The 12,749-nt window shown below is 35.1% G+C and overlaps 1 protein-coding gene across 2 annotated transcripts in view; it reads left to right on the top strand.

Annotated features, from left to right (window-relative positions):
• Positions 1-12,749, top strand: part of Lingo2 (leucine rich repeat and Ig domain containing 2) — a 1,180,912-nt gene that overhangs the window by 224,827 nt on the left and 943,336 nt on the right. For both annotated transcript variants that reach the window (XM_058586401.1, XM_058586402.1), the window contains exon 2: positions 10,298-10,395. The gene's annotated coding sequence lies outside the window, so the exon portion shown is untranslated. The remainder of the gene's footprint in view (positions 1-10,297; positions 10,396-12,749) is intronic.

Genomic DNA, 12,749 nt, shown 5'->3' with positions numbered 1-12,749 from the left:
GTGCATGTGTGTGTGAGAAACAGAGACAGAGAAAGAAAGAGAGGGAACCAGAGAGACAGGAAAAGAGGTAGATGGGGGATATGGAGGGGAGATAATATGAATATGAGTGATGAGAGAATTTAATTCCTTGTTTTTGAGTCATTTTTGCTTGTTGGTTCTCTTGTTGAGATGACTATTTTTTTTTCATCTTTATTTTGTCTGCATTTTCCACCTCGGAATTATTCCTATATTTCTACACCCAACTATTCATAGTATTTGAGATTTTCTAATGTATGCAGACCTAAAGTCTGACCTATCTTTTTTCCTCAGTTCATTTCTTTTTTAGCTCTTCTGTCTACCTAACTGTTCTCTAGTAAAACAAGATACAATTTCCCAAAGAGAGCTTTGTTTTATTCTTGATGCCTTATGATGTGGACACTGTTTCTTTTGTTTCTCTTTCAGCACCATGGTCACCCCAGTCTCGTGATCTTGTCTCCCTATTTTCATCCCAGCAAGTCAAAAATCAACTCAGGAAAAAAAAATTATTTTTCTTAGTTATACATGATAGTAGAATGCATTTTGGCATATTATACATGTATGGAGTATAACTTCCCATTCTTCTGGTTGTAACATGATATAGAATTACATTGGTTGTTTATCCATATATGAACATAGGAAAGTTATGTCCAATTCATTCTACTGTCTTTCCTATTTACATTTCTCCTCCCTTCCCTTCATTCCCCTTTGTCTAATCCATAGTACTGTGTTTTTCCTACTTGCCTCCCTTATTGTGAATTAGCATCCGCATTATTAGAGAAAACATTTGGCATTTGGGTTTTTGGGATTGGCTTATTTCACTTAGCATGATATTCTCTAGTTCCTTCCGTTTACCAGAAAATGCCATAATTTCATTATTCTTTATGGCTAAGTAACATTCCATTGTGCATATATACCACATTTTCTTTATTGATTCATCTGTCAAAAGGCACCTAAGTTAGTTCCATAGCTAACTATTGTGAATTGAGTTGCTATATATATTGATGTCGCTGTGTCACAGTAGTATGCTGATTTTAAGTCTTTTGGGTATATGCTGAAGAGTGGGATAACTGGGTCAAATGGTGATTCCATTCCAAGTTTTCTGAGGAATGTCCATAGTGCTTTGCAGAGTGATTGCACCAATTTGCATTCCTACCAGCAGTGTATGAGTGTACCTTTCCCCCCACATTCTCACCAACATTTATTGTTGCTTGTATTCTTGATGATTGCCATTCTGACTGGAGTTATATGAAATCTCAGTGTAGTTTTAATTTCCATTTCTCTAATTGCTAGAGATGTTGAACATGTTTTTATATATATTTGTTGATGATATTTCTTCATCTGTGAAGTGTCTGTTCAGTTCCTTTTCCCACTTATTGATTGGGCTATTTATATTTTTGGTGTTAAGTTTTTTGAGTTCTTTATATATCCTAGAGATTCATGCTCTATCTAAAGTGCAGGTGGCAGAGATTTTTCTCCCATTCTGTAGAGTCTCCACGTTTTTGATTGTTTCCTTTGCTATGAAAAAACTTTTCAGTTTCATTCCACCCCATTTCCAACTCAGCAAGTGTTGATCATTTGTTGAGATTCCACAAGGGGCTGATTAACATGAATAAGTAGGAAAATGAGTAGTTACAAAAGCAATAAAGGTGGTTTAAAAAAAAAAAAAACAGCCTCCACAAACTCAAATGGCTCTTTTCTGTGTCCCACCAAGTTTCACCACTGAGGTTTCTTAATGATTGGGTTGAATGTTGTCTTGTGCACCATCTCCTCCCTTTCCATTTGCCTGATTTTTGTTCTGAACTCATCCTCTCATTATTGGTTATTATGAGCTGAGCCATTGGGTTGTTGGCATCCTCTTGGTTGGGTCTTCTTTCTTGGATATAGATGTATGGCTAACTATTCTCTGTCAGAATCTCACTCAGTTAGATTGGCAATCATCTGAGAGTCTCTTTCTCTAATTCTCTTCTCTTTTGCAGTAAACCCCACAGCAGTTTTTACTGCCTCAACATGAAGGAATAGGTAGCAAAATAAAGGGATATCAATTTACTATAAGGTTAGATCCAGCTCCTGGAGGGCTGAGGATCCAGTCAGATCACTGGACATTTATGTTTTCTTCACACTACACTGGCTGTAGTCATTCCCTAAAAATCCTATGAAAAACATGTACATCCCTCTTTTTTACACCTCAGGGGACCTTTCTGTATACCCATTCTTGTCACTTCAAACACACTTCCAATGTCATGTCTCCCTTTGCTCCCACTATCTGAGCTCATTTGCTGTCTTCTTGCTGGGTCTTCTGGATAGATTCTTCCTTTATAATTGCAATTCTGTTCTTTCTTGCAAGGTCACCATTAGGCGGTGTCTTTAGATTTTCCTGTTTCATGTTCACACATTGGTCAATACTATTACAATACTTAGACATAGCTTTAGTTCTCAGAATCAAAATCCAAAGTAGAGCTCATCTAGATGATAATTCAAAGGTTTCTGATATAGTCCATGACACAGGTATTCAGGCATGGTCATATTTTTGCTACTTCTATGGATTCTGTGTGGCATGTCCTCAGTGTGGCAGTGGTGGTGTGATGGGACCTTTAAAGGGTGGGTCTTAAAGGGGAAGTTGTTAGGTCATTGGAAATGGTACATTGAGAAGGGATTAATTTAGTTCTTGTAAGATCCCAGTGGTCTTGAGATGTGTCATCTCATTCCTGCATGTGCTAACACCATTGTGATGTCACACTTCATATGGTTCTTACCACAATCAACTTGTTACCAGGTCCATGCCCTAGAACCTCCAGAGCTATAAATTATATAAACCTCTATTCTTATTAAGTTACCAAGACTCAGGTATTTTGTTGTACTAAAATAAAATATACAAAGACAGCTACAATGATTACAATGTATCAAAACAATTAACAGTGGAGCAGTGTCATTAAGAACTTTGTCTTTGGAATCAGACACGCATAGGTCTAATTATAGGATCTACCACTTAAAAGCAGTCTGGCTTTGAGGAAATTTTTATAACTACTTTGAGTTTTAATCTTTCCATTAATGAAGGGGACATGATTTATTGCACAAACCCAATAGGCTTATTATGGACATTAAGGTGCCACAAGTAAACAAGTTAGTATGCTGCAAAGGACATAAATATGTGCTTAATATTATCATATGTATTTTAGTGGTAAGTAGAAATTCTTGGACAAAGTAATCTGTGAATTCATTTTGCACTGAATATTAAAATCTTATAAATTTTTCTTTGTATTTTATAATGGCCTTTTGTATATGCAACATAAAATGATAAAAAGAGTCCAGACATCAAAAAACATGAAGAAATGCTTCACATCCTGAAAATGGAAGCTTGTATTTCTATAAATTCAAGTTTATATTCTACAGATTGGGGATTGTGAGATCTATAAGTATGGACTTTATTACTGCCACCTGGAATTTTGAAGCCTCACCTGTAAGAGACAGATGATAGTCAAACAAGAACCATAAAGTTTAGGAGAATCTAGGGAATGCTGAGCTAAAAGGAGGACAATATCCATAAAATGAAGTGTTAATGTTTACTTCAGGCACAGCATTTTCATTCTGGTTCTCCTCCAAAATAAAGATTGCTAATTCTGCCAGTTTTTATGTGCATAAGTTTGTACTTTGAAACTTGGCATTGTACTGCATGGGGAGTAGGTAGCAAATTCCTGTCATCCTCTATTTCTTTCCTGATCTTTCCAAGAGGAAATTTTCCCTTATGCTCATTGATCTAAAAATGAAGTGGTGGTAAATAGTACCTCCCAGGGCATGCTTTACATGCACAGTCTTTTAACACAATGTCTACTGCATACACAGAGGCCATTCTCCATGGTACCTCAACCCCTAGGCTCCTGAATATACTTAGTCCAAACACCTGGATTACGTAGGCAGATGGAGCTATTTTAAGGGACAATTTCCCGTGTTGTTACTTGTCCCTACTATATTAAACAGCAGCTCTGCTTGAACATAGAGAGGCCCAAAGTCATAAGGAATTTTAGAGGGTACTTTCAGCACTTCCCAAATTTATGCTGCAGAGTAATGTCATCATCCCAAGAGATGGTCATGTGAAAAAAAAGAGGAGGTGATTCTATGGTCAAGAGTTTGCTAAACACACGTTTTTATGGTGAGATTCTCAGAATCTTTACTATGTTTATGAAATGGTTTGGGAAATACGAGTATAGTTGTATCATTTAACTTTACAGATACAGGAACAGTGACATTGTCAATACAAAAACCTATCACCCTAATCAAAAAATCAGGGTTCAGTTTTAAATTTTTAAAAACTCACCTAAATTAGCAAGAGCACACACACAGCTGATACTCCTGTTGGCACTGGAACACCTGGCACTGGCGGTCCTTTCCTTCTTGCAGCTCTTGTTTCTACCACTCTGCCGAGTGTTACATACAGCCTCCTGGAGCTTGTGCTGCTCCCAGAGGTGCCTCTTGCCAAGTTGCCTTTTGTTCCCATAATGGTGAATAGCAGCCCAGAATTTCCATTTTCACGCCATGGACTGATTTGAAACCTAGTCATATTTATCGCTCCACACATGTTTATCTCATTTGATGTGAGCACTAAGAGTGACATACTGATAAGGACATGGAGTCATTTCGTTATTTTTCCATGTTGCTTTTTTAATTGTTCGCTCACAATGAATGGAATAGATTTTCCTAATATTTCATGGTGATTGTACGAAGATTTAGAAATTTGATGTTTGTATTTTTGTATTTAAATGCAAAGTGGATCTTTAAAGATTTCTCTGTTTAAGAATCTAGACAACCCTAATATAGAGAGGATCAGTTGCAGTTTAGATTAGGAGGAGATATTGCTCCATTCATCTCACTCATAGGAAGTTATTAACTTTGTGGTTAGAAGGAAAATTATATGTTGAGTTCTGCAGGCCTTAGCAACTTGTGTGTATAAGGGACAAAGTAGAAGCATTGATAATGCATCTCACATTCAGCTGGGCATGCATGAAAACCTGGCAGATGCATGGTGCCAGATCCCACTCTCACAGACCCAGACCCTTTCCTTCTGCAGATGTCCACACTGCCTTCTTCTTCTACTGCACAGTGTCCCTTACTGCCCCCATCAGCAGTCATTGTGGCTTTCAGATCACAGCAGAAGGGAAGTGCAAAACTCTTCATACTATACACAGAGCAGGGTATACACAGGAGATCATGTACACAGACAGAGTAAACCAACCTCTTAAAACAGATTAAAGAAATTCTTCTAGGTAGCTGTGATTGTTTGAAAACCCAAGTGAAGATTTCCCCCCACCTTTCTTTTTTTTTTCTTTTTGGAAATATGATGCTGTAATATACTCTCATTCTCTGTCTCCTCTGTGACTGTTTTTTTTTTGTTGTTGTTGTTGTTGTTTTGCACCTCTCTCTTTCTCTCTCGTCTTTGTCTCCCTTTCTGGGACTTTCTCTTTGCCTTTCTCTTTCTCATTTTGCCTCTGACTCTGTTTCTCAATCTTTTGTCTCCTATTTCTGCACTTTCCTCCTTCCTTCTGAGTGTTTGTCTCCTGATCCCTGTTTCTTTGGTCTGTCACTCTGTGTGTTGTGAGCCTGTGTCTTGTTCAGTCTCTCTCTTTCCAACACTCCCTTTCTTCCCTATCCCCTCAACTGATTACAGTTCCTGACCTTAAATTGAGCAAGAATCATAAGAGTTGCAGGAGTGGCATGGCATACACAATTGTGTTAACAGCAGTGATCTTCAAGGATTGCAGAGGAGAAAGCCTGTTGCCCTTGTCTAAGCTCTATTTATTTTAGTGTTAGCCTAAACCCACTGTAATGCACCATAGTTATATCACTGAGCATGGAAAGGGGTACCTGAATCTGGTGTAAAATAATGCTATATATTCTTAAAATAGAAACACTCTAAACTCTTCATTTATTGTTGCTAGATCATTATTTGAGAATGGTTTCCAAAATTCTAGCCCTTGGATCATGGAAGTTCCTTAGGTCCATTTGCCTTTAGAGGGTGTGCCAAGCAAAACTATTTTCAAAGTAAAACTAAGATATGATTTGCTTTTTCTCTATATTGACAATTACCCAGATGACCCAAAAGCAATGGTAAATAAAACTGTTGGATCCTTAACTCAGTTCAAATTGGTAATAACAAACTGTTGGTAGTAATCATTATATTTTTCACCATTGTTTATGTGAAATAAACAAACTAAAATTTTAGTTTACTTAGCAGTCTTCTTTATGAAGTAATATGGATTATTTTTTATAATTTTCCTCTGAATAAATCTTGTTAGTATTCTGTGTAATGAACTCTGCAGTCTGAATAAAGCACTTTCTCTGCAAACTGAAGTAGGATGCTGTTTTGAGCAAAAGCACACTTGTGATTATTTGTGTGAAAAACTAAACCAACCACTTTCATTGTGACTTAATACCTTTGTGACTTAAAAGTGTGATGATATTCAAATAAAAGTTATGGAAACTTGGGCACTTGAAACAGATTTCTGAAAGTTAGAGTGACTTAGTCATTTCAAGGAAAGCAATTATTTTGTATTTGTATTGGTTGCCATTGATCAAATATGAGCTTTCAAGTGAAAATTAAAATTTCAAAAACTCTTTATATGCTACCATACCAACTTCCTAATACTTACAGATTTTTGGATGATATTGGTGATGGTCTTAACAAATATTAATTATTTTGGTATTGTTAATCTCATAATTTGAAGGTGTGCATAATTTAATGAGCCAATATTTGCCAGGTGACCCATGCATGATGACCAAGTTTGCATAGGTAAAAGATGCTTTACCAAGGACAGTGGGGTTTAATATAACAGTATGAAATATAATATGTTGTCATTTCAGATTTTACATTGCAACACACCTCCTTAGAAACAATTACTTGGAATGTTACTATACTATTAAAGAAAAATATCCATGGTAACTTAAATGACTTTGGAAACCTCTCTCTCTTTTCTAAATAAAAGTCTTCATCACTCTGCATTTTCTTCATGTGTTTCCACCAAAAATATCACATAAGTTTATGTTCAGTGAATCTGGCTGCCTTTAGCTAGGTAGACTTTAGGAGAATTCACCAAAAAATGTGGAACAATTCAATGTTCCTCACTAATATTTTTTGATTGGGAAAGTATTTTTTAAAAAAATATGCCATGGTGTTCTACACCGTGAATTTATAATGTATTTAAATTAATTATTTTTAAGTAAATAACTGACAATGACAATATTTTAAAAGTTTCTCAGTTTTCATTACCAAAGCAATAAAAATAAATTAATATAACTTACATAAATTAATACTTTTCAGGGCCTTCATCATTTAAAAAGTGCAATTGGACATTGACTCAAAAATGTTTGAGAACTGACTTAATATAGTTTCCTATATCTTTATGCCTAACTATCTTAGTACAAGTTCCCAGAAGGAATTAGAGTATTAATGATGCATATTCAATTAAATCACACCTTTACTTTGAATCAGTAATCTCATACCAAACCTAGGTACTCCAGTTTCTAGTTCTTGTCGAGTGAGTAAACTTGCTCAACAGTATTTATTATTGTCAGTTGTTGTTTGTTCCATGTTGATTCTGGGAAAGTTTTTTATACAATCAGTACCTACTTGGATTTATTTATTTGTTCTAAGGTCATCTGGGCATTACAACTATATTTTATCTACATCTGATACTTTAAAAGAATACTGTGGAAGTAGTAATTTGAACTAGTTATTAGTAATTCATTACTGCATAAATAACTGCCCTAAATCTTAGGGAATTAAATTTTGTTTCCTTACAGTTCTGTGGGTGTGCACTTTGGTCTGGGCTCAAGTCACTGGAATTTGTGCTTGTCTCTTCTGGGTCCTCATGCAACTGCAGTCGTGTTGCAGCCCATCTAGGTCTGGGTGGTATGATATGGTCATGTCAATGTCTGGCAGTAGGCACTAACTGCCAGGTACGCCATATTTCTCTGAAACTCTGGGGTGGTTCTTCTTTTGGTGACTCAAGAGATCCAAGAGGACAGGAATAGAAGAATGAAAGACTTCTTAAATTCTAGGCCCAGAAGTTTCATTATGTTATATTCTATTGGCTAGACAAGCCATAAGACAAGGCTATGTTTAAGATATGAGGAAATCATATCTCAAGCAACTTTAGAGTTTAAATGACATAAAGAACTGGGATACTTGGAGCTTAGAGATCCCTATTTCTTTTTTTTTTTCTTTAGTTTTTTTTTATTATTGATTTTATGTTTTTAAATACACAACAGTGGGATGGACTACAATTCTTATAAGACATATAGAGCACAATTTTTCATATCTTTGTATATAAAGTATGTTCATGCCAATTCAGGTCTTTATCCATGTACTTTGTTTTGTTTTTTTTTTTGCATTACAATTCTTATTACACGTATGTAGCACAATTTTTTCATATCTCTGTATATAAAATATGTTGACACTGAATTCGAGTCTTCATACATGTACTTTGGATAATGATGTCCAACACATTCTACCATCCTTGCTAATCCCCTGCCCCTTTCCTTTCCCTCCCACTCCTCTTCCCTATCTAGAATTCCAGATCCCTATTTCTGGGAGATGGTGTTATGCTGCCCATGATGGTGCCACAGGAGCTCACGGGAGAGGTCTCAGCAAGCTCTGAAATGGCAGAATGATTGGCTCTAGAAGGACTCAAAAAATCTGTAGGCAGACTACTGCTAACAGTGTGAAAGGTGATTGCTAAGGCAAAGTGACATTTGCAGACAGAAAGGACTAACTAAGCTCCTTATTTCCCTTAGCCTCTCTCCAGTGCATCCTATTGCAAAACCTAAGAGGAAGTTAGCTGGCAAAGGAAATGTGTGGTGTGTGGTGTGCAGAGTCTCAGCACCAAAATCTCAAAGTAGGATATAGAAGCATGGGTTTGGAGTTAAGAGATAATAATTTTAAAACATAAAAAATTTTTAAGAGATAATAATTTTAAATTTCTATCTGGCCTGGCCTATATTGAAAGGGAAATAACAACAACCTTCTTTATTCAAAAAGACTGTACCTACAATGAATCTATCAAAAAGACTTGAGATGTCAGTATTATCTGATGGAATCAGTAGCCTCTTTTTTTTATAACTAACTTTTGAAAAGAGACAACATGTGTGCCATCTAGTATACTTACAATTACTGTTTTTTTTTTCAGAAATAGAAATCCAGAAAGCCACCAGGAGAGCCAAGCAACAGAATTTGTTCCAAAGTGACTAACTTAAAATTGATCACTATGACATGCCTCCTTAAGCTTGAAATGTTTCATATAATCAGGTGTTCAGTGTTTCCATTACTGTTATTTGCATAATGGGATTTTATTTAATTATTTTATAGAAGATTCTATTGGAGTGAAACTAAAATAGCTATTAAAGGGTATAGATCTAGGATGATGAATAAGTATGATTTCATTGCTTCTTATATGATTGTAGTGTAATTTCTTTCAATAAATTTGACTTGTAAGCTGTGTGTGTATGTGTAAGTGTGCTTGTGTTTGTGAGGGAGAGGGAAAGAGAAAGAGAGAGAGAGGGAAAGAGAGATATCTAAGAATAACAACCATTGAATTTGCTCAATATTTGCATCAGAGCCAAATTTTCTAGCAAGTTTATGAATGAAGTTTCAATTTGAAAAATTGCCATAGCTAGATATATATATATATATATATATATATATATATATATATATATATATGTATATATAGTATATATATAATTTCTCATAATAATTAAGATGACAATTTAATATAACTAAATGTGTCCTAAAGCCATATTTTATTTATTCATTTTTATAAGGTATCCACAAGACTCTTAATGTGAAAAAAGTCTATATATTCAAATTATTTTTCTTTAACATTCTAACTATATCTTGGTGGTTCTCATACTTCCTCTTATCTATATTGTATTACTGATATTTAATTCATTTATTTAGAAGCAAATTTACTGAGAATGCTCAATTTGATGTGATAGGTTGTTACTTTAATTATCATTTTCTAATATATATTTAAGATTGCATATTGATTCACAAAACAACTATGATAAAATTTATTATCTGCACATACAAACAATAGTGTCATCGGTGATGGGTACATCAGACTGGATTATATACTTGCAGACTAGAAATACCTATGTATTATTTTTTTTTAAGAATCAGAGCCAAAACAGCCAGATGGAAAATTACATGAAGAACTTGATACAAGAACTGTTGGAGAAATTAAGTTTTTTTATCACATATTTCCAAGCGTTTTTGTTTCATTTCCTTTAGGAAATTCACTGAAGATGTTTTCAAGATGTAGAATCCCTATAATTTGAAGTGTCTCAAATGAAGGTGGAGAATCCATGTTGAAATTGCTTCATGTTGTGGTAAGAGAATGTGATTTTAATATGTTGGGCCTTGAAATCAGTGACAAGAAATACAGTGGTGTGTATGTTTTGTGTGTGCATGTGTGTGTATATGTGCAAAGGTCAGGGGGGGGTGGGTAGAAAGAAATAAGGAAAAAAGATGGAAAGAGAAGATGTATAAATATGTGATGGCTTTTTTGTCATGAACAGATAATGCAAAAAATAATAAAGATTTGTAACATAGGCTATAATCCTGATATTTAAAAAAATACTTCTTTATTATTTTGCAATGATTATTGTCTAGCTTCTGAATTGGTATAGGGTACCACAGGTAACTCAAATTTGTGGTTGATTTCCTACTATGTGTATGTCTGTTATTTATGTTAGTCCATGTTTTCACAGTAGCCCTGAGGTAGGTATTGTGATCTACATGGTACAGATATGAAGACAGAAAATTCAGGGAAACTAACAGCTTGCCCAAGATACAGTAGCTAGTTAATGGTGTGAGAGTGACTTATCTAAGCTCTGCCTTTTCTGCTAACATATTACTTCTAGCATTTGTGATAGGTGAGGAACCAAAAATTTAACATAGGTTGAGAAGAAGACCCTCAAGTTTTGAACGGTCATTTTGAAAAGAGCCATAGTTGCCTTCTCTCATATATAAAATCATGGTGAAAGGATTTTGTTTGTATTTCACTACTCTTAAAGAGAAAAAATATTTCTGTAAGTCATTACATAGATGATGGTATTTCACAGAAATTGAACATTATAGAGTAACGGAATATTTTAGGTTTTACTTGCCATAAAGTGAAAATCGATTGGCTTCCTCTATGCAAATAACTTGTCATGGATGATGACAAGATTTAGTGCAATAAGTATGAACCCCTACTTTATGGTTATCTGGTATACAACCTTGAGTAAGTAACTTAAAAAAAATCTCATTTCTCTTTCCTGTAGTTTGTCATGAAGTTGTTTCAAGACTCCATTGAAATATGAGATAATATATGCAAAGCACTTGCTATTCCACCTGACACACAGTGTATATTTAATAAAGAGAAGCCATATCAATGATATTAATGTATAAAAGTGATTAAAATAAAATACATTGTTTGGTTGTTGCTATATCCATGAAGATTTGTGATTAAAGAAATATATAGCTAGGTGTGGTGGCATATACCTGTAATCCCAGTGACTTGGGAGGCCGAGGCAGGAGGATCACAAGTTCAAATCCAGCCTCAGCAATTTAGCAAAGCCCCAAGTAACTTATTGAGATCCTGTCTCAAAAATAAAATGGGCTGGGGATGTGGCTTAGTGGTTATGCACCCCTGGGTTCAATCCCCAGTAACCCAGCCAAAAAAAAAAAAAGTGTATCTGAAAGCTAGTTTTTATTCAACATTGTATAATATTAGGCTCAAATATATTTTATTTATGCAAAAAACATTTGTTTGGGGGCAATTATAGCTTGGTGATTGAAACTTTTAGATTTCTGTATACTTTATGGACATTAGTTTGTAAATAGAACATAGGCTCTTGATCTTGGGATTCAGTAGTACCAAGGGATTTAGTTGATCTACCTATCCTACTTGAACAATTTTAGATCAATCTAAATGCCACTCTGTCCCTCTGAGTCAGATTTGCTAAGGTTATTCAACAGGGAGCCCCTTGGAAGTTTGTGAAGCATACTCTTGGGGACAGTGGTGCTTGTAGACTCTTATTTCTAAGTTGGTAACAATCAGCATCATTTCTGTGGAAGGAGATAAATTTTTACTTACATGCTTTGAAATGGGGTTAAAAATAGCAAATGCTCAATGTGAATTTCAGAGGAGGATCCTTTAATTATCCCTAGGTTCCAATGTGTTTTCACTTTTTAATGAAAGAGTAAAAGCCTATAAACTTACAGAATGTCACAAAAATATTAGGCTACAATCTCCAATATTAATAGAAAATGGCTTCCCCCAGAGCACTATGTGGAAGGAAGCAAGGCCATTCTTTACTGAAGCAATATGCATATGTGTGTGTGTGTGTGTGTGTATACATACACACACACACATATATACATATCGCTTGAAACATTGCTGATGATCTTAAATGGTAGCTATATATCTAGATCTGCTAATAGTTTGATAATATAGGAATGCTCAGATGTCTACCAAGAACTTCTTGGAATCTTTAAGATAAGGAAAATTTTGGCTCAGAGTTGGATGTGACTCATGAAGTTGAGGAAGAGAGGCATGAAGAGGTACCTAAGCAGGCAAATACTTAGCATTTTATGCCCCTATCATCAGGTCAAGGACACAGATATTATCTTACTTAGGTTTGTTCATAATGCCTGCATGATAACAAGCCCTCATCATGAACCATTTCATATTCACATG

This window comes from Marmota monax, unplaced genomic scaffold, assembly GCF_021218885.2.
Source record: "Marmota monax isolate L192 unplaced genomic scaffold, Marmota_monax_Labrador192_F-V1.1 WCK01_AAM20220418_F8-fsc00033, whole genome shotgun sequence".
Classification (NCBI taxonomy): Eukaryota; Metazoa; Chordata; class Mammalia; order Rodentia; family Sciuridae; genus Marmota; species Marmota monax.
This window is presented reverse-complemented; position numbering and strand designations above follow the sequence as displayed.